At 33.9% G+C, this 24,019-nt stretch overlaps 1 protein-coding gene and 1 long non-coding RNA gene across 4 annotated transcripts in view; both read right to left on the minus strand.

Annotated features, from left to right (window-relative positions):
• The window catches only part of LOC143236993 (small conductance calcium-activated potassium channel protein 1-like), a 301,110-nt gene that overhangs the window by 218,741 nt on the left and 58,350 nt on the right, over positions 1-24,019 (minus strand). The window lies entirely within an intron of this gene.
• LOC143239939 (uncharacterized) lies at positions 4,570-6,914 on the minus strand. The gene is made up of 3 exons (XR_013021448.1): positions 6,781-6,914; positions 6,501-6,652; positions 4,570-5,955 (listed from the first exon to the last, which is right to left on the minus strand). It is a non-coding gene; the product is annotated as an uncharacterized LOC143239939 (long non-coding RNA).

Here is a 24,019-nt window from a genome sequence, read left to right on the forward strand (position 1 = left end):
AAAACACACACATACACACTTTTAGAGTAATCAACTTTGGTGGCTGGATCCCATATTACAAAACATTTACGTTTAGGATTTAATAAAATGCATATATAAAACTTGTTCAAATTAAAAATAAAAAAATTTCTTATATTTATTGTTTGAATGACATAAGAGTTTTGGTTAATTGTGCTAGCCGTCCCTGATATACCAGTGAAAGATTAGAGGAAAGGCAGCGAACCATCACCACCTTCCGCCAATCCTTTGGGTATTCTTTTACCGGCTCATCAGATGTGACAAATGCATGCTTTTAACCATTGAGATGTAAGTGAGAAGATGATAGTAAATACTTGTGTTTCTAATGTTGAAAGTTAGTGAAGAACTTGAAACTGAAAGGGCAAGCATGTTTGGTTGGACTGAAACTTGAATCTTTGACCTTAAGATTGGGCGTCGAACGTCCAACAATCTGACCATGTCATGCCCACAGACAGTAGTTAAGTGTAAAAAGAAAAGCTGTTAATTTCGCGCTATAAACTGAAATAAGAACTCGATATTATTATTACACTAGCTTATTTTAAGTAAAATTCCAATACTTGTAGGTTTTAATTATCTATCATTATAGATCCATATTTACAGAATGTAAAGCAATTAAACATGAAGAAAGTCTTTAGATACTGTAATAGGCATAATTTCAATCCTGCTTCAATATGTAACATGAAACTGTGAAGTAACTCTTAAGTTGTTTGAAAACATTGTATGTCCGTTGTTAAAGTGATATATTAAATCATTTTTACTTTGATGACAAAAAACAACATAAGCTTCGATCTATAATTAATCCAAATTGTGTTGTTAACACTAAATTAATGTGCGTTGAAGTGTTAAAAACAGCGAAAGGCGTTTCATAAACACATTTTCTTTACTTGTTTTTTAATGTAATGTTTTCAGCAATAGACCCTAAGAGTTGAAAAAATTCCTAATACATATGCCATAATAACGGTGCTCCGCTTAGGAAAGTATATAAAAAAACATTACCTACTCGTTAATGTATTGTCTGTTCTTGTGGGTTATTCATTCAGAAGTTTTACACTGAAAGCTTTAATGTATGAAACACAACGATGGAACTGGTTGGAGCCTATTGGATATTCTAATCCATTTTAGCAGCCATCCAAAGAAGAATCTAGTGTTGTTTAGTTTTTCACGTAAACTTGTCTTATGTCCGAAATATTCATGATACAAACAACTGACGGTAGTTCGTATATTGGGTACTGATGTTGTTATAATTTCAGTATGCCTTCCTGCCTCGTGAGGTGTGTCTAGAAAATTTCTATAAAAGAATGAAATTTTTATATACAGGAGTGTATCATCCACGGTTTCTGAAACAAAAAAAAAGTATGTTATACTTATGTGGATGAGAACTTACCTTATTTTTCACGACTGATAGCTTCCATATAAAGATACCGCTGTCTTGGTTTACGATTCTTGCTCCAAGGTGTTCCTTGTAGTTTAATACCATTTTGTCCCAATGTCTTTCTGGCTTCTGCACAGCTAGAATTTACTGGGCTTTTTCACCTCCTTCATACTTTTAACATTTAATAAAATTACCTTTAATTTCCAATCTTGTGTTAGAACAAACTTACTTTTTTATTGTTCATCGGTTATTCAGTAAGAATAACAATCCTATATTTCATCAGTATGTTCATTCAAGCAAAACCTTTATAATATGCTCTTGGTAAAGGTATATGGGAATTCTAAAGAATAATAAGTATTCTTATCCTAGCACATTCAAGTGTTAACAGAGATCAGTGGAGCATTATCATAGTGTTGAAATTTATATTCTCTAATGGCATGAGAGAATTATTCCGTTAAAATAGAAGGGATGACAAAATCTTTTCTTGTCCTAACCTTTTTTCACAGTACTATACATGATGTAAGGGTTACGTCCCTAAAGACATCGATTCTATATTGCATAGTGTACACAGCATTGAATATGTACATGACATCTGATGTTCATTTGTTGTTGACTAGTAATTCCTATTTCACCCTGTATTTACGATTCTTAAAAGGAACCACAAATGTACGTATTATATGTAAAATAAACAACTTCAAGGGGTAATGATAACATCGTACATTATAAATATTATTTTGTTTAGTCCATGAGAAAAAAGTACCATAAACAATGCATAATGGTGAGTTTAGTAATACTGCTAAGGTTTGATTCTAATACTTGCAAACGTTTTTTTATTGTCGGCTGGAAGGACAGAAATAATAATAAGATGAACAAATTGGCAGTTTTTGAATGCGTGTAAAATTTTGACCTTGAGTTTTTCTGCATATTTCAGCACTTCAAATAGATAAAATACCCCGTGGTAAAAAGCGTTTAAGCACTGTTTTAAGAATCTGCTTGGCTTTTAAAAGGTAGTTTTTCTCGAATGTTCTTTGGAATTTTTGCACATTTCCAAACAATCCCTATGATGAGACACTGTTGCAATTGACAATGTATACCAAAACAACTCGCCATTTGAAAAGTTTAATGTATAGTTTAAAAATATATATAACATGAAAGAAATGACACTGAAGTAAATTTTGAGCGTCAACAAGACAGACCAAAACTACTTTGAGATAGCACAATGGCTGATTCATAATTCTACTCAGAACAAAAATAGCATTACCAAACTTACTGGAGCTAAAAACAAACAAAAAAGGATAGTTTGTACTGTATAAAAACTAATGTAATTAAGAAACATTCGCAATGTACCAACGCAACAATTTCAGAGATTAAAAGGTTTGCACCTCCTGTTGGTCGTAGCAAATTGTAGAATGGAGGAAATTAACTTTAGCTCGATTTTGTTGATGCCAGGAGATCAAAACATGCAACATAAGAGTAAAAAAATTTAGTTAAAAATCAATCAGCTCTCCCACCAATATGTAAATGTAGTTGAACTATCTCTAGCAAACGGTGGGATTGAAAAACCATTAGAATAACAGATCATAATAAGCTCTGCATGTGGAAAGAGTCGTTGATTTTACAGGGAAAGCAGCTAGTCATTACCACTTGTCGCCAACTCTTGGGTTTGTTTCGTTTTGAATTTCGCGCAAAGCTACACGAGAGCTATCTGTGCTAGTCGTCCCTAATTTAACAGTGCAAGACTAGAAGAAAGGCAACTAGTCATCACCATCCAACACCAGCTCTTGGACTACTCTTTTACCAACGAATAGTGGGATTGACCGTCACATTATAACGCCTTCACGGCTGAAAGGGCGAGCATGTTTGGTGTGACGGGGATGTGATCCCGCAACCCTCGGATTACGAGTCGTGTGCCTTAACCACCTGGCCATGCCGGGCCCCAGATAAAGTGTATACTTTATACAGGTGTAACATAAAAAGGAAATAAACAAGAGCATTAACAAATTATGAATTTTAAAATAAAGCAGGGACCTCACTACAAAGAGGAATATAATAAAAATTAAAACCACAAATTTATAAAATTTAATCTTTATTTTGGCCTATACGTATAAAGCTGTCTATCAGGAATAATGCTATACCGAAAACTTATAGACGTTGTATCAGTTCCATCGCCATGTACACACTGAATAAATAAACAGGAAAAAAATTAAGGGAAGTAGGGGTCGTTGATTAATCTTACAATTGCTATGAGAAATATCAAAACAAAATAAATGCTGCAGTAAAAAGTACACAAACAAGTAAAATGATACTAGTGAGATAGGTTTTAAACCGTTTTTCAGTCACTGCTTTGGTTGTCATTTTGAACCGTATAGCTTAAATGAAGCAGTCTAAATATGGAATTGAAAATCATTTTAAAATCTATCCAGTTAGAATCATTTTACTTGTTTGTGTACTTTTTATTGAAGCATTTATTTTGTTTTGGCAATTCTACGAATAAGCGACGATCCCTAATTTCCGTTACAATTTTATTTTATTTTTCTATTTATAATAATTAAAAAGTAACTTAATAACTTTTCTTAATACCTGAATTAGGGAGATAAAAATGCTCAACAGTTGGATATGTTTCTTTATTACTAACGCTTTCAAGTTTCTTTTTTAATTGCATTCTGTATTTATCGACTCTTTTGTTTTTCAAACAATGCATCTGTGTAAATATTTAAACTGTAAATAAAAACTGATAAACTGTAAAAAATGATTAAGTTACAATTGTTAATGTTACATTATATTACAAATATTGTTTTGTTTTTTATTTAAGCCATTCCTTATAGAAGAAGCCTTGAAAAGGTATACAACAATATATACTTGTTACGTAAGTTACGCCCATTGGTAGGTCAGCGGTAACTTTATGGACTTAAAACTGTAAAATTCGAGGTTCGATTCTTCGCGGTGGACACATCACATAGCCTAATGTAGCTTTGCTCTAAAACAATTGTCAGTTAATTTTTACATTATTTAAAAATCGTATTCTTTACCAACTCAAAAAAGCCAAACTTGTTGACAGTCTTGGTTTTTACTTAAATTACTTGTTCTGACTTCTTAATTAACTGGTTGAATTAAACGAACTGGTTTTGTAGATCGAGGATTATTTCTCAGGGTAAACAAACCATATTTCTTTCTTTCCTGATTATATTAATCACACCAATGAAAGATCATTAGTATATATTTATTCACTGATCAAATTAGACGGGACAGTAGATATGTTTTTTTACTTGCTAGTTAAGTTAGATACACGAGTAGATATTTCCTTATCCAGTGTCCAAGTGAGGTACATCAGCTGTGATTTCTTTGTTTATTGGTCGTATTAGATATCCAGTACATATATGTCATCTGTTATGAGACTGGTATTTGGTGATTAAATTACATTACCTATGTATAATCTCATGAATTGCAGCTTGATTTAGATATGCAGATTTAATTTCATTTATTGTATTTGTAAGTCATGTTAAAAATGAAAAGAAAACCCGCAATGGAACCTAATGGGAATTCGATATTTTTCGCTCTCGAACCAAATACGGAACCTTTTAAAACATGAAATTTTTTTCCTCACACACGAAAATACCTTGCAGTTTAAGCTTGTTAAGCAGAACGTGAATAGAGAAAACTGACTGTTTAAAGTCACGGTAATGATGTATCCTACGTTACAAGTTCCTGCTACCTGACATTTTATCCATTCAGGGCGTATACGGGTGTGTACCTCTTTATAAGTACGTACATGATTACCTGAAGGAACAATGCGAGCCGTACAAAGAATAGCCTTACTTTTCATCCAACAATAAACCAAGCTATTATGAATAAATGCGTTTTATTCTATTACAATAATCACACTAGATTTGAAAGTTGCAGCACTGATTGGATCTCCACTGATTGGACATATTAAGATCTCCATTGTACCAAAAATAGTGATTTATTAAAGAATAAATGGAAACTACCACTCTACTCAATATTATATGTAAAAAAATAAAATAAATTCGATGTATTTTTATTCAATGGTTAGAATCTTAAGACGTTCATGTATCCAGACGGGAATAGTCTACTGTATAGGCTGCGAGGTATTAGAAATAATATGGCCTAAGTTTGTGATAAAACCATCACATGAACTGCAGTTTCTTTTTTACTTTTTCAGGAATATGGAGAAAATTTTCATTTTACATGGTTTTTATCACAAATCTATGCCTATTGGTTTCTAATGATTCGCCAATTTCGGCACGTAATTATTCGAGTGCTATATTGTATATAAATATAGAGTTTTAGAGAAACTTGTCTCTCATCGTTCATCCCAACTGATGAGTTCCAGTGTTAAACGAAAAACGTATTGGTGAGTGAATTGTGAAATACAAAAAAAGATAGATCTTGAATGTTATTCTCACCAGCCTTTGATATGAAACCGAACTGAACAATTTATCCCTTAATGCGCATAACTGTTTCAGTAATAACACATTCAAATTCATCGTCAGATAATCCAGGTACAGAGCCAGAATCATCGTCAGCTTGCACAAGTTCAAATGTCTCTTTAAGTTGAAAACAATGGAGTTATTTTATGCTATATTAGATCAGTTTTCTCATAAAAACTTAACAATTTCCATCTGCAAATACTACCGATCAACAAACTCAGTATTTACACACACTATTCAAACATTCCAACACTATGAAACAGTGGATAACTCGCTTCAATATTAATCAAAATAAAGTGATAAGAAAACTAGAGAGTTACACAATACATGAGAAACCAAGCCCTAAGTACCTCTTTTCTCTAAACATCATAAATAAGAATCCTACAACCCAAACAGTGTTAGGTTATCCAAATCCTAGACACAAACATAGTTGTATCTAAAAATAAGATTGTGTGGTGTGTGTAGATGATTGCTAGGCGGGGCTGTATTGTGAAAGTAAACTAACAATGCGACAAAACCTAAGTGAAGCTAGTAAAAATATGCGAGTTAATATCACTCCATGAATTGGACATTGCACGAAAAGAGTGTTAACTGAAAACTGTGGGCAATGGATAAAATTTAACATAGTGCGAGTAATGCAACAATATAGAAAGGGTTATTACCTAAGATTCAGTAAGAGTGCAAACAAAATAAAAGTTTAGGATAGGAGGAAGAGGTCAACGCTAAACCTGATCTTTCCTGGTCCTCAGCATGGATCGAATCCTGATGATGAAGTAAGAGACCACAGTTATTCAGACAGAAACAGGCGGCTTCACTTTAGTAACAGAAGACAAAACGAAAATCATCACAAAACACAGAAATCAAGACACAAACAAAAATTACAAGAAAAAAGAATACCATACAAAGAATCGCAATCAGCAATTTAAATTCGGAGATGCATACCGAACGTAAAACTGCGTGAATCGAACATCTTGCTATAAGAGCGGTTGGTGTCTTAGTCACAAGTTTTGAGACGGCTAATCTAAACAGGTTGCTGAAAGAATGGTTTCGAGATGCCAGGAGACGTCACACTTCACTTGCCAGGAGCCAAACCAAACGAGAAAGCCTTTCTTATCAATGGTATTCATTAAAGTATTTAGACTGAACACATTCGAAACGAACTTAAAGAAAAAAGATATTTAATTTACAACAGTGGAACTAATCATATAAAAAACACAAAAATAAATAAACCTACTTAAAAGCACACACACACATAAGATATACGGAACATAATATCAAATGTTTCAGATAGTTCAAGTGGAAGAAGCAAAAACACTTCTAGTCGTAACGCAATATTACAAGTGTCAGCATTACGGATACGTCGCGACAGCTCGTAAATCTGTCTCACGTTGTGTAAGCTATGTTAAAGACCATCATATCTCAGCATGTAAAGAATAACACGAGAATCCCCTATGCTGTAATTCCAAACAAAGGTACATAAATTACAAAGTTATTCCAAATATAAAATACATCAAACAAAGAATATATAACACACAACACGATCTAAAACCCATTCAAACAAACGCACAAATTAACGAAAAAACCACGAATAAAAAACAGTAACTAAGCGCCACACTACTGCCCACACCATTATCAAAACCAACACATTCAACCATTCAGATCTCACAAACATATATCTACACAGCAGCTGTGTTTTACACACAAATAAACAAGAACAAACACGGAAAACTGAGAAAACGGCACCCAAATGAAAACGCATATATCTAATAAACAGTAAAACAAGTGTTTAGCAATCAGTCTTCCCAATTAACTGTACCATAGAAGGAGTCAGAACCACATTTATAAACTTTATCCACAAATGCTAAAATTTACAAAAACAAACAGACGATATTACCTTTCTTTTTGAAATAACCAAGAAACATTTCACTCCAATAATTTCGTGTATAATTCGAACACTTTTACTTCTTTCCTCTTATAAAATTTAACAATCACACATTACCAGAACGTATTACATTACCTGGATTAGTGTTCAATATGTATTTATAGGGTATTTTATGTAAAACGTACACTTCATAAATATATATATATTGAAATGATTTACCAGACCACTGTTTGCTGTTTTTCATAACCAAATGACGTAAAGTGATAATAAACACCATTATATCCATAAACATGGCTCGGATGATGGACGAAAAAACAGTGCTTGCATAAAGTGTTTTTACACCTGTTTTCTTTAACTATTTGCTAGTATTTGTCAGTTTAAAATAGAAACCGTAAAGAAGGAGAAAGAAATCTAAATTGCATCCTCCCCTCCCATGCTGCGACAAACAACATCACGACCAAAATACCGATGCAGATAGAGTGTATTATGTCAAGACGGGACTCTTTTACACGTAGTAAAATCAGCTAAATTCTTATGGACCACATTTAACTTAAAACTAACCTAAATACCACACATAAATAGCATTAAAACAATAATCTAGGAAAAAGTGAGTTACCTCAGGAGTGTCACTGGCAACAACCAAGGATCTTCATTAGAAACCATATTAAATGTTTATAGAATATACATAAGATAAGTCATAGAACACGCCTGTATAACATGAAACAACGTATTTGAAATACACGTAAAACTATGATAAATACAAAATTATATATTAAGGAAAGCTCACCGAGACCCACTCTCAACAAAACAAAACTAGTTACAATTATCCATACATTCCAACACTATCGGACAGACTCCTAAGTAACCCGCTTCAATATTATAAGATTTTTTTAATATAAATTTTTGAGGAAATTAGATAGTTACATAATACATGATGAACCAAACCCAAAGTAACTCTCCTTCTTAAACATCATTAACAAAATACTTACAGACCAAACAGTGCCAGAATAAATAATTCCTAAACACAAACTTAAGCCTACATGAAGAAGGTTTTATGTGTAAAAATAGGATTGTGGGTTTATGGATGTTAAGTGGAACTGTATTGTGAGCACAGTACTGAAAGCTTAGTGCAAACATACTTGTTTATATACTCTCATAAAACGGACGTGGCCTAAAAAGGGTTAAATTTAAAGTTGCGGGCAATAGACAGTATTTAATACATGTAGCGTCAGTAAAGCAACGTGGTAACGAGGATATTACCTAGAAGTATAAATATATTAACACCAACTTCTGATAGGGAGGAAAAGGTCTACACTGAAAATGATCCTCCCTGGTCTAAATATGGATCAAATCCAGGCCCAAAACCCAGTGAGTTTAAAAACATATCTGCAATTTACGTAATGGTTAAGAAAAATGTAGAAAACATATCTGCAATTTATGTAACGGTTAAGGTGAATGTAGAAAACATATCTGCAATTTACGTAACGGTTAACATGAATGGAGAAAACATATCTGCAATTTATGTAACAGTTAAGGTGAATGTAGAAAACATATCTGTAATTTACGTGATGGTTCAGGTGAATGTAAAAAACATATCTACAATTTACGTAACGGTTAAGGTAAATGTAGAAAACATATCTGAAATTTACGTAATGGTTAAGGCAAATGTAGAAAACATATCTGCAATTTACGTGACGGTTAAGGCAAATGTAGAAAACATATCTGCAATTTACGTGACGGTTAAGGCAAATGTATAAAACATATCTGCAATTTACGTGACGGTTAAGGCAAATGTAGAAAACATGTCTGCAATTTACGTAATGGTTAAGATGAATGTATAAAACATCTGCAGTTTACATAATGGTTAAGGGAAATGTAGAAAACATAAATGCAATTTACGTGATGTTCATCCCAAATTTAAACCTACTGCACACATTTTCATACGCTACACATTCACGTACATAGAATCCCAACTGTACACAGTGATAGTATAAATAATTTAGTGTAGCCTGCTGGAACGCGCAATTCCTTATGAAGGTACAATAAGCTATATGCACGAGAAATACGCTCATAGAAGACACCAAAACAAACAACAATACAAAAATATGTGATAGAATGTTTTCTAAAAACATTAACTTATGGGTGGTTTGATTCTAGTTTTTTGTTGTTTCCAACTTGTTATGAACTTGTAGAGATAGATATACACTGCTGGCCAAAATCTTAAGGGCAATGAACATAAAGAAAAAATATGCATTTTGCGTTGTTAGACTCAACCACTTATTTTAGTAGAGCTTCGAAAGATGAAAATAAGAAAAGGGAAAATAAAAACATTTTTTTAGCATTTAATATGGAAAATGTGAACACTATGAAATTAGCCTAAATACTAGCTGGTCAAAAGTTTAAGACCACACTGAAACAAAGCGTTAATCGGTAAACACTTAACGAAATTTAGTCATTTGTGTTCAAGCATTAGCATTGTCAACATCTCCCACTGACATCTCCTGTGTTACATTGGGTAAAAACATGGCAAAGGCTAAAACGTTGACAGAGTTTGAACGTGGCAGAATTGTCGAGCTGCAAAAGCTAGGTCTCTCTCAACGTGCCATCATTGGTGAGATTGGGCGTAGTAAAACTGCTGTTGCAAATTTCTTAAAAGACACTGAGGGATACGAAACGAGAATTTCAAGTGGTCGGTCCAAGAATATTTCGCCGGCGTTGAGCAAAAGGATTCAACAGGCTGTTCGGCAAGACACTAGTCGATCGTAGAACCAGATTAAGGTCCTTACGGACGCAGAATGCAGCTCAAGAACAAAAAGACGCCATCCACGAGAGAATGGGTTTAAAAACCGTAAATGTCTTCAAAGGCCACGCCTCCTTCCACACCACGAAACAGCTCGGTTAAACTTTGCTGAGAAGCACCACACATGGGACGTAGAAAAGTGGAAGAAGGTTTTGTTCTCTGATGAGAAAAAATTTAACCTGGATGGTCCAAATGGCTTCCAACGTTACTGGCACGATAAGGATATTCCGCCGAAGACATTTTCTACATGACACAGTGGAGGAGGTTCCACCATGATCTGGGATGCTTTCTCTTTCCATGGAACAATGGAGCTTCAGGTTATACAGGAGCGTCAAACAGCAGCTGGCTACATTGGTATGTTGGAGAGAGCATCCTTATTGACTGAAGGCCCTCGCTTTATAGAAATACTCTAACGCTTCTTTTCCTACCCTGTTTTAGAACTTATTTTTGCTATGGGCTTAAACTTTTGACCAGCTAGTATTTAAGCTAATTTCATAGTGTTCACATTTTCCGTATTAAATGCTAAAAAAATGTTTTTATTTTCCTTTTCTTATTTTTATCTTTCGAAGCTCTACTAAAATAAGTGTTTGAGTCTAACAACGCAAAATGCATATTTTTTCTTTATGTTCATTGCCCTTAAGATTTTGGCCAGCAGTGTATTATAATAATAATCTGTCTCTTGAGTTGATGAAGATTGTTTTCAAATGAATTAAAGAACAACATTGGAAAAGAAGCGTTAGAGTATTTTAACTTACAATAAATATAATTATTATTTTCACTTTGCTAAAACTCTTTAGAGAAAATCAAGCAAGCGGTAGGTATGGCTCGGATTACACAGGCCTGCGATGGTTTTATTATCATGAAATGTTTACGTTCTACAGTAATTTCTGTATGCTAAACCCGAAAATGATAACATATTTTTTCTCCAACACCTATAAATTTCTCACAAAACACCATGTGTACTTTTTACAAAAGCGAATCATTTTCATTGAAATCGGGTCACATTTTGTTATGTTTAAAATGTTGACAACCATTGGCTACAGATTTCTCCAGACCAATCGCGACATGAGAGTCTTATCGATCGTTCTAGAAGCCAAACACAAGAATACAGAATGTTCATTGTGTTAAACGAAATAATAATATTATTCAAGTAAGGGATTATTCCTCCCCGATTTGTAAAAATCCTTACGTGATAGAAAAATGAATGTTGTTTCGAAATCTGCGACGGTGAGTTATAGAAAATCCGTTATTATGTTTGTTTGTTTGTTTTTTGAATTTCGCACAAAGCTACTCGAGGGCTATTTGTGTTAGCCGTCCCTAATTTAGCAGTGTAAGACAAGAGGGAAGTCATCACCACCCACCGCCAACTCTTGGGCTACTCTTTTACCAGCGAATTGTGGGATTGACCGTAACATTATAACGCCCCCATGACTGAAAGGGGGAGCATGTTTGGCGCGACGGGGATGCGAACCCGCGACCCTCAGATTACGAGTCGCACGCCTTAATACGCTTGGAAATGTCGGGCCCTAATCCGTTATTAAAAACAAAACAATTTTTATTAAGTTGAAATTCGCAGGTCTGTGTTTTTAAACGAAATGATATCTTAATATTTCCTCAATAGGTCTTAAGAACCATACAATATTATATACTGTTTCCTTTTGTACCAATATCTATCTAATGACTGAGCCACATGTTCTAGGAATATTTGTAAACATCATATCAAACCATTTGAATTTCTTGTTTTCTTTCTTGTGCTTTGTTATTATCACAAGATAACTCAAAAACCAAAACAATGATGTCAACCAACTTCATTAATATGACATAGTTTCATATGAAGTATCTGCTTTTATAGTATTATTAATAACTAGTAGTAATTTAAAAATCTTGATTCCATAAGAAACAAGATTATCACAACCTCTTTCAGTTAGCTTTCTTATAGAAAGTGGGTGTTCCTTTAAAAACAGAAGCATAGAATAAAACAGGAATTATCAGCCAATTGCAGATAAACAATAAAATATTACCTTCAGAACCTCATTGTATTTAGAACTTAGCTACAAGTACAACCTTCCTATGTCCATTGAAACACTACATTAAAAATAACTAACGAAAAGGTTTGTTTATAAAACTCCTTTCGCTGTTCTTAACACTTCAACGAACATTCGTTTAGTGTTAACAACATATTTGTGGATTAGCTGTAGATCGAAGCTGATGTTTTTTGTCAAAGTAAAAATGATTTAATATTTCACTCTAACAACGGACATACAATGTTTCTAAACACCTTAACAGTTACTTCATGTTAAATATCACAGCAGGGTTGAAATTATGCCTATTACAGTATCTGAAGACTTTCTTCATGATTAATTGCTTTACATTCTGTAAATATGAGTCTATAATTGTAGATAATTAAAATCTATAAGTATTGGAATTTTACTTAAAGTAAGCTAATGTAATAATGATATCGAGTACCTATTCCAGTTAAAGCGCGAAATTAACGGCTTATGTTTATTCACTTCACTACTGTCTGTGGGCCTGGCATGGTCATGGCGTTCGACTCGCAATCTTAACGTTGCAGGTTCAAGTCCCTGTCCCACTAAACATGCTTGCCTTTTCAGTCGTAGCGGGTATTATAATGTGGTGATCAATCTCACTATTTGTTGGTAAAAAAGTATCCCAAGAACTGGCGGTAGGTGTTGATTATTAGCTGCCTTTCCTCTAATCTTTCACTGCTAAATTAGGAATGGTTAGGGTAGCTTTGCGCGAAATTCGAAAATCAAAACAAACACTTCACGAGTTAAGGGGATGGAAAATAATATCACAATCTATTGTTAATTTAATCTCTAAAGTCGCGAATTTAACCAAAATCCTTATATCATTCAAACACTATATATAAGAAAATTTGTAATTTTTAATTCGTATAACATTAAATATTAAACTCTATGTATGTATTTCATTAAATTCTAAACGTAAATATTTTGCAATATGGGATCCAGCCACCAAAGTTAATGACTGTAAAAGTGTGTATGTGTGTGTTTTGTTATAGCAAAGCTACATGCGGCTATCTGATGTGTTTACCGAGGATAATCGAATCTCTGATTTTAGCAACGTAAATATGAAGGCTTACAGTTGTTCCATCAGGAATACCAGACTGCAACAACTTTTGAAATGTGCCATCTGGAAATGACAGATGACAGTTTTGTGATTCTTACAACCATTCCTCACGTAGAATAAAAATAAACAATTTTCTATCAAGATGAGTTCTCATTAATCATGAAATCTTGTAAGTACAGGATCTTCAGTAGAATCGACTGTGACAGAGTCGAGAGAGGTCGTCTGATGTCGCTACGAGTCGTGGAAGAAAAAATAGGAAAAGGTTTTATTCTGATAAATAGCCTTTCATTTCAGTTGCTATATTAACCTAACCTGAAAGGAAAGGAAATAATCTTCAAGTATAAAACTCTGCTAATAACCATAACAGTATAGTATTGATGTCAGTGCGTGGCATTCATTACAAGGTGTTTTTATTTATTGTGTTAGTAAGGGCGAGAAGTTACGATTTTTATCACCGATGGTACTTGTACGTTTCCCTCTCACACTATACTATACAATAAATAATCCTACACTGTTATGTGATGGTAATAAGCAGTCTCATTCCATTACTGAGCGTTGTTGTCCAGAGGTTTTATATAAGAGAAGTTCACTAGCAGCCTTGGACAGCAAAAATAATTGAAACTCTACACTGTTTATTGTCATCCATTTGTGGCAAAGGAAGCTAAGCAAGGCCTCTGTCGTTGAGTAATTTTGTCATAAGAACAGCCTGTAAAAATAAAAACTACCTTAAACGATATGAAGTCCATCTAAGACTAGAGGAAGATACGGCTGAAAAATTATTCTTGTTCAATAAAGCAGGGAAGAAAACAAAAAACGTCTCTCGCCTGAAATTAAAATTTTAAGAATTTAAAAAATCATTTACATAAAACCGATTCTATCACTTTACCTAACACAGTAAAGCTATTGTCCTGTTACAAAGCTACACGATGGGCTATCTACGCTTTGTCCACAGCTAGGAATCGGACCCTTGGTTTTAAATCGCTATCCTTACCGTTGACCTATTGGAACAGCAGCATGTCAGTTTAGTAGTTATTTTTATCTACATAGAATTATTCCCAATAAATTTACAAATAGCGTCTGCATTGTTTTAAACGATATTGTTGGGTTGCAGTCAAGAATATATATTTAACATGAATTTCCAAGGAAGCCCGATTAAGACAAATTACTTTTATATTTTTAAGTAACTGCTATAACTAACATCTGGTACATTTTTTATATAATAGTAAATAATTATAACCTCGAAATCAGCCCTTATACTTAACAACATTGTGTAGTGTATTAAAACGGTAACTTTGAATAATTTGTTTGTTTACTTTTAGTTAAGCGCAAAGTTTCACAATGAGCTATCTGAGTTCTGCCAATCACAAGTATCGAAACCCGATGTGTAGCGTTATAAGTACACAGACATATCAGGGACTTAAAGAATATGGTGAGCACTCAGAATATTGAGGTACTCATGAGTATCAAGTCTTGGCCTTTTTTTTAGTATTATCATACTCGAAATTTTAACAACGAGGGTCACTACAGATGTCGCAACACTGAACTGCCACTTTAACAGAATTTCCATCTAAGTTCCATTTGAACTACACCTCGTTGTAAAAACAGCTTTGAGTGGCATAGAACTCTAACGGATGTTAAAGAGCGTTTCATTCAAGCGAAGCCCATTCATGAAAAAGTATGACCTATAATTGCTTTACAGATGTTGGCAGATATTTACAATAGCCAATGGTATGTTTAACCCCTAACTGGATTGAAGATGTTCAAGTAACGATCATTCTCTCTCAATAAGTTTCGGATAATGCAGTTATACATTGTCTGCAGTTTGTGTTCTACTATTTCTGAGGCTGTTTATATCTGAGATGAACAGTTGGTTAACTAGCTGACTTTTGGTTGCCAATTAATAATTTTGGTAATGTGCTTAAAATGAAACAATTGATAATAATTGAATCTGACTACTTTTAGAAGAATTCTTCAAATTGAACCTAGTTATTTCCCTCAGTCAGTCACTAGTTGTTCATGGATACGTGTTCTCATATGATTGTCATTTTTAATACGCTATAAAACCACTTGTAAAAAAACGATATTCGATAAATGACACCCAACATTGGTGGACTCTTGATTTGTTTGTTTCATATTTTTTTGCACAAAGCCATCCCTAATTTTGAAATGGCAGACTGCAAGAAAGACAGCTACTCAATAGCAACCACTGCGCCACAAACTCTTGGTTTATTCTTAACTGGCTAAATAGTGAGATTTGACAGTTCTTTTAATTCATTCACGCTTCAAAATGCGGAGGACGTGCCGTCTGGAGCCAAGTTCAGGCACGCTAACCTCTGGGTCACACCCAGTAAAAGGACCGTAACTCATATTGACTGTCTCACAGAATAACATGAAGTTACACCTACGTATTTCTACAAATATGTGAGGTGCTTCCTCACAAATTGGTAAATGGTTTGCATGGCAGTGACTCTCTACAGCAAGGTGAATAATGTACAACGGCTAACTAAATAAGTAATCATTACCTTTTAGAACGTTAAATGACGAGAAGGGTAAATACTGTCCGAGAAAGCAATATAAATATCTGTAAATCTTTCCCGTGACTTTCGTGAATAACTGATGAAATATAAAAAGTCAGTATTCTCACACAAGATTGGAAATTAAAGATAATTTTGTCAAATTTCAAAAGTCTGAATAATGTGAAAAAGCCCACTAAATTCTAACTGTGCAGAAACTAGAAAAACATAGGAACAAAGTGCAATTAAACTACAAGGAACACCTTAGGGCAAGGATCATAAACCAAGAAAGCAATATCTTTGCATGGAAACTATCGGTCGTGAACGGTGGACTCAGCAGACAGCCTGATGTGGCTTTGGTATAAGAAAAACTCACATAAAAACACTCACTTGGTCGTGAAAAATGAGAGAAATTCTAGTCCACATAAGTATAACGTACTTTTTGTTTCGGAAACCGTAGATGATACATTTCTCTACATGAAAATTTAATTCTTGGAAAGAAATTCTCTTGACACGCCGCATGAGGCAGGAGCGGCATATTGAAATTATAGCAACATCAGTACCCAATATACAAACTATTGTATCATGAATATTTCAGACATAATCCAGAATACAAGACTACTTGAAAAACTAAACAACACTAGAATCTTCTTTGGATGACTGGTAAAATGGATTAGAATGTCCAGTAGACTCCAACCAATTCCATCGTTATGTTTCATGTATCAAAGCTTTCGGAGTAAAACTTCTGAATGGATAACTCACAAGAACATACAATACATTAGCGAGTAAGTAATGTTTTTTTATACACTTTCCTAAGCAGAGCAACGTTATCATATGTATTTGGAATTTTTCAACTTTTGGGCTCTGTTGCTAAAAAATGGCTGATATTGATTTCATGTGCAAACAGTACACGTAAATCCTCATCACATGACTCACACATGTGAAGGAAAAGTCTGCAACCTTTCAACGTTCATATTAAAAAAAATACGTCCTTTTAGGAATTTTCCAGAAAAATTTACACGCAAATGATTTATATTACACAATGCTATCGGTTTAACAAACTAACTGACAAAATATGTTACTTGTTACACAATATTATAAATTCAGATATAGTTGTCAGGATTGAAAAAATTTAAAAATTATGATTGAAATAACCATTTTAAATTAAATAACTGTATTTTCCTTTGGTTGGAAACAGTTTTCCATGAACTCACTTCAACGAAAATTTAGGTTAATATTATATTTTATATTGAGGATGTAAGAACACAAGCTCACTATATAACATAGAGTACTTGGCAAAAGTGTTATGACAAGAAGATATTTTGTCATTTTTTGTTCCATTTTATGGGATTAACTGGTACCGGTATATGCTATAAGAAATCTATTTAATAGCAATCCACAAATAAATCTTCATAAAAAACAGTGTTTATCGCTATATATATTAAATTATGTTGTCATGCCATAATCCAAAACATATAGTAAGTTGTTAGTAGAGCAGATAATTTGTATAAACATTTTACGTGATGCTGGTTGGACTATCCAAAAAATTGCTTCAAGCTTGAAATGCTCCCTAAATACTATAAAATACACGCTGGACCATAAGACCAAGACATTAATTATATTGCACGAAAAGTGCAATCTATTGTTAAACATTTACCTATACTAAAGCGCGAACGGTGAGGTGTAGTGTTAAAAATTGACTTACACTAATTCACGAACGGTGTAGTTTATTGTTAACATTTTACCCATACTGATGCAGAAACGGTATGGTCTGGAGTTAAAAATCAACCTGTACTAATACACGAACGGCGTGGTCTAGTACTGGAACTGTTCTTGAATAATAATCGTGTTTTAATACTTGATGTAAGAGTATATGTTTTGGTTGTTTTTGAATTTCGCGCAAAGGTACACCAGGGCTCTCTGGTGCTAGCCGTCCCTAATTCAGCAGTACAAGATTAGATGGCAGGCAGCTAGTCATCACCACCCACCGCCAACTCTTGGGTTACGTGTGTGTGTTTGTGTGTTTTTCTTATACCAAAGCCATATAGGACTATCTGCTCAGCCCACCGAGGGTAATCGAACCCCTGATTTTAGCGTTGTAAATCCGGAGACATACCACTGTACTAGCGGGAGGCCTCTTGGGTTACTCTTTTACCAACAGAAAGTGAGACTGACCGTAACATTATACCGCCCCCACGGCTGAAAGGGTATGTTTGGTGTGACGGGGATTCGAACCCGCCCTCTCAGATTGCGAGTCGAGTACCTTAATCACTTGGCATTGCCGGGCCACAAGTATATGTAGCATTACAAGATAAAGACAAAAAACTAACTATAACCGCCGTCTAAACTTCTTAACTTACCAGAGTCATACGAAATTCAGGAATTCAATTATAAAACTTACTTCTCCCTATAGTAGTTCTGACCGCAGTGGTTGACTCAGTTTGCTCAATAAATATTGTTCCAGGTAGCAGGTAGATTTCACTTAGAAGAAGTACAGAAAAGTTCAGTTTCGAACCCCGAAAGTTATTCTTTTAATTTAAATAGTAATAAGAAATTAAAGTATTCCTTTTTTAGTGACATTGTAATACAATAGATAATATCACGTTAATAATAAAGAATGACTAACACTCGACATACGAGTTTCGTTTTGACTTTTGGAATTATATGAAGTTGAGAATAAAACAAAATATTTAAGTCAACTCTTTGTCTTTTAGTGACTCAGCGGAATGTCTGCGGACTAACAACGCTAGAAACCAGATTTCAATGCTTGTGGTGGGCAGAGCACCGTTAGCCTATTGTATAGCTTCGTGCTTAACTTCAAGCAGACAATTTAAACTGCTTCCACATTACGGAAAAGAAAGCTCTCTAAATTGAGAAACTTTTCAGTAGAACATTAAAATTCCAACGGTAAATTGCTAGGACGTTGAAACAGAAAACATACTGCTAAATTGTAGAAAGTCTTGAGGAGTCTCGGCGTTTATTCAAACGAAGTGCTTTCACTTTTATCTAGTTGAATTCTCACTACCTTCCCAGGTTTACCCCCCACACATTTTATACCCTAAGAATGGCCATCCAGTAATCATACTATTAATTTACGATACATATTAAACATCAACGTACAATGAATATTACGACATTAATACCCAATTAGTATGCAAAATAGTAGAATTTAAAATCAAACAACAATTTATATTTTCTTAAGAATAATTTCTTGGATGCAGAAAGACGAAAAGAAAAATGAATGGAAAATTCATGATGCTTAAATATTCGCTTGTGACATTTGATTTTTGATAGCCAAGTTATTTGACGAGACCTTCAAAGAGCAAAACAGACGCAGAATTTACATTTTGGACTTTCAGCGAATAGTCAATACGGACCGAAGAACAAAATTGAATTCGCGAGACAATAAGGAATTTATTAAGTTAAGAAAGTTGAACAAGCACTCAGAAACGACATTGCTTAAGAAGACGTAATAACTTATAAGAAGAAGTCCTAAAAGCAAGAATGCCCCCCCGCTAGTACAGCGGTATGTCTCCAGATTTACAACCCTAAAATTAGGGGTTCGATTTCCCTCGGTGGGCTGAGACCGATGTGGCTTTGCTATAAGAAAAACACACAAAAACACACACAAAAGCAAGAACAGTTCTTTAAAGCCTGCCTCCCCAGTGGCACAACAGTAAGCCTGCAGACTTACAACGTTACAAACCGTGTTTCGATACCCGGGGATGGAAATAACACACATAGCTCTTTATGTAATTTGTGCTTAATGAAAAAACAACAATCTTTAAAGGCAAAACTCCAGCATCTCTCCACTGTACACATAGTAGTAATACGCTACTAAAATATACAAAAGCCTAAAATTACAGCTGATACGACGCTCAGGGAAACATCTTTTTAAAACTTATTTTGATCATCCATAAACAACAACGTCTGTGTGAGAGTATACAATATTATATTCTAGGTATCCCAGATCATTTTATACAGTAGAACTTAATACTACTAACGTAACGATATTTTCAACAAATACTTTACAGTGTTAGTTTTATTTCATTATACTTACCATAAAACACTAATGCTAGAGGATTATATGAATAACTCTCCGACTATTCATGTGTTTATTGTTTCCCATCCGACATGATGAATTGTAGACTGAGCGAAACACTTTGTCTGCAAGGGATGTGGCGAAAATAGTGAGGTTGGAATTATTATTATTACACATTATTCTAATTCGTGAATATTCTTGATGGAGTAAATGAAGAACGAATTGTTGAAAATATATAATAGTCTTAAAACTAACAATGTTTTGACACCCGTGGTGGGCAGAGCACAGATAGTCCTTTGTGTAGCTTTGTTCTTAACATTAAATAACACAACAACAAATCAACATCTACAGCGCCACCTGTGTAGCAAAGAAGTATATGTTCATACTAAATATCATATGTATGTATAAATGCGCTTACTTTATTACCAACATACTACGATGCCCTGAACAAAATCAAACAGTTACCTAAATCGGCTACTTTCTTTGCCTAAAAACTCGCCCTATGCACACTAGGAGTTCTGTATTTTAATTAGAGTCAAATCTTGCTGTTCGATTAGCGGTAGGTGGTGTTTGAACAGCTTGCTGTCATCCCTCTTATATCAATTAGGGATGGCTATATGGAGAATACTTTTTTTTTGCTTTGCGTCTGTAATCGAAACAAACCAAAAATGTGCCATTTTTATGGGAACAGAAAATATTTGCAGTTATAACAAAAACAAATATTAGTCTATCGCTTATAAATCAATTGTGATTTTTAAGTAACCTCTACAAGACAAATGGATGTATAAGCACAGACGGAGCAAGTTACGTAACAACACTCCTTGAATAAGGGTCGAATGTGTGAGCAATTAGTTGTGTAATTGACGTCCGGAAGAGATTAATTTGAATATAAGTGTACTACTTTTATGTTTTTTAGTAATAATAATGGAAACTAAGTGTGTATTAGTTTTTAGTCTGTGCTTGGCCAAAGCAAGAACGAAAAGGCTAAACGAAAGTTGCTTCATTACATTACGTAGCAGCACTATTATTATCGTTTATTTATATTTTAATTCTATATTCTTACAGAAGAGTATTTGAGTGTTTTTTTTTTCAGCATATATTTATTACAACGACAAACACTCTCCCTCGACGGTTCCACAGTAGGTATGAGGACTTTTCACACTAAAATCGGGTTTCAAAACCCGCAGTGGGAAAAGTACAGCTAGCTTGTTGTGTAGATCTGTGCTTAACAGCAAACAATAAAGAACGAACAGGTTCAATTTGAAGACCACACATTTGACGGAACTTGTGTGTAAATAACACTTAACAAGTGGTCATCAGAAAATAAATTTAACTATTTGTAACTTTAATCAGTGTAACATTTACGTATTAGTTAACACTTTTGATTTTACAACTCGTTACAAATAGTTAAACGTACTTTTGAGGAATAATATGCATATGCTATTGCAAAAGAATGTTTAGAACCTATGTCGATTTCTGACCACTGGACAGTACAATGCTGTCACGGTAGAATCATAGCTGGATAAATCTGTCACATCCCTTTCTGGAAAAGATATTTGTATTTCGAGATCGTCAAACTAAGTAAAGGCAAAATTTTAAAGAAGGAAGTGTTTAATATTCTTCATAGAAACGTGAATATTCGCACAAAAAAGCGATAGGATAGTAAGCTTAAAAAAAACACTTTAATCTCTCATTCACAAAGTGAACATCAAGTTTACAAATGAGGACCTTCTAACTAAAAACATAAATATTACAGTTTCAAAGGAGAAAATTCTGACTCAAAAAGCTTTAAATGTTATTTCAACAGAATAATTTTTGTTCGATTTTATTAACATTTGAGAACTATGAATTAGGGCGCGTTTTAATGCTTCTACCAATATTTTTGCATCTTTTATGGGTAAACATTAACAGATTAATTCGCTTTCTAGTTCTTTTGTTGAGGTTTTTATTGTATCTTTGGCAGAATTGTTTGAAAACACTATATAATCAAAATCGTTCTATTACACCTTCTTACCATTGAAAAGACAGATGAGTTTCACAGATTGAAAGAAAAAAGACAGACGAGTTTCACAGATTGAAAGGAAAAGGACAGGTGAGTTTCTGCGGATAATCAAGCTGACATTGTCAGATTCTGGGGCACTTGACTTATCAACGTTGTTGTTGTTGGTCAACTAGACGCTCCTCAATTTTTGTCTCATATTTCCTTTAATTATGCCTAATCACAATGGAATTTCCTACATTATCTTGTGATAAAAGCGCTCCAAAAAAGTACCCCATTTCCCAACGATGGCAAACAGGTTTTGTTTTATATGCAGTTAATTAATTGTATTTTTAATCCTTTTACTTTTTTACGGTTTGTTTCATTTTTCGTATGCGCTAAAATAGAAAATAATAGAATATTCTGACTTTGTTTTTGGTTTATTGTTCTTTCTAATAGTTGGAAAACAAATTTTTTTTTACCAAACTCGCGACATTAAAAAATGCATAAATTAGGAAAAATCAGGAACTTCTGTCTAAAGGTAGAACTCAACAAAGGTTCCAGATGAAAATCAGGAACCCCTGTAAAACGATAAACTCAACAAAAATTCCAGATGAAAATCAGGAACCCCTGTAAAACGATAAACTCAACAAAAGTTCCAGATGAAAATCAGGAACCCCTGTATAAAGATAGAACTCAACAAAGATTCCAGATGTTTAACTTGTCTGTATTATTTTGACCAACTTGTGTTAGTTAAAGGAACCATGATTTTTGGCGATATGCATCACTACGGCTACTTTCGCTGGCTATAAGGCAACCCACAGCTGCTAAGTGGTTTTCTCAGATTATCCCGATGCGGACACAAACAGAAAAGCGATTTCTGGCGTGGGATGCTATAGATAACAATTAGAATTAGAATTCAATGTGCATTCAGCTAAACACTAAATAACTAAATGAATGATCTCATTGGAAATACACATGAACCCCGGACGTTTCTGAGTAATTAAAGTGAGAGAAAAAAAATCAAAATGTATAACTAATAATAAACGTCGTAAAGAAACAATGTGCTAAGTTATGACAACCATGGCCAAAAAAATTGACTGATAAAAATCTATAGATTCTAAAACACAACAAAGTTTAACTTACGTCGTCTTATGAATAAAGTGACACTGATTTTTTATATTTACCAATCAGATTAAAAAGACATTTGAAGAAAGGGAATTTTTTGTACTTGCAAATTTGGCTGACATTGGAATGCCTGTACTTCATCGTTTTTTTATTGTTATAAGAAAAAAATTTCAATTTTTTTTTTACTTGTGCAATAAATTATACTGGTAAAAACTATATTGTTTAAAATATATATATTTAAGTAATTACTTTAAAACTATCTATCTATTGAGATTGTTTCAGACACTACAGCTTTAATACCGTTCGCGAGTGTATAAAATCTGCACTTATTAAAGCTTTGCTTGAATTATAAAGTAGTTTGATACGTGTTATATTCCTCTTATAAAGAAAGTTTTATCCACAACACTGTGTATAACAAAAACACACGGAACATGATTTTATACATTTTGCAAAGTATAAAACTTGTTGGTTTTCCGCCTTTTACAGAATCGTGTGTTCGAATCCCCTTCCCACAAAACATGTTAGCCCTTCCAGCAGTGGGGAAGTTAAAACTTTACGGCCAATCCCACTATTCGTTGGTACAAAGAGATGGCAGTGGGTGGTGGTGACTAGCTGCATTCCCTCTAGTTTTTCAGTGCTAAATTAGGAACGGCCGTCGTGTAGCTTTGCGCAAAATTGAAAAAGACCAAACCTCTTCAGATGCAAATAATGAATGTACTAAACATACATG

Source organism: Tachypleus tridentatus, chromosome 13 (genome assembly GCF_004210375.1).
Source record: "Tachypleus tridentatus isolate NWPU-2018 chromosome 13, ASM421037v1, whole genome shotgun sequence".
Lineage (NCBI taxonomy): Eukaryota > Metazoa > Arthropoda > Merostomata > Xiphosura > Limulidae > Tachypleus > Tachypleus tridentatus.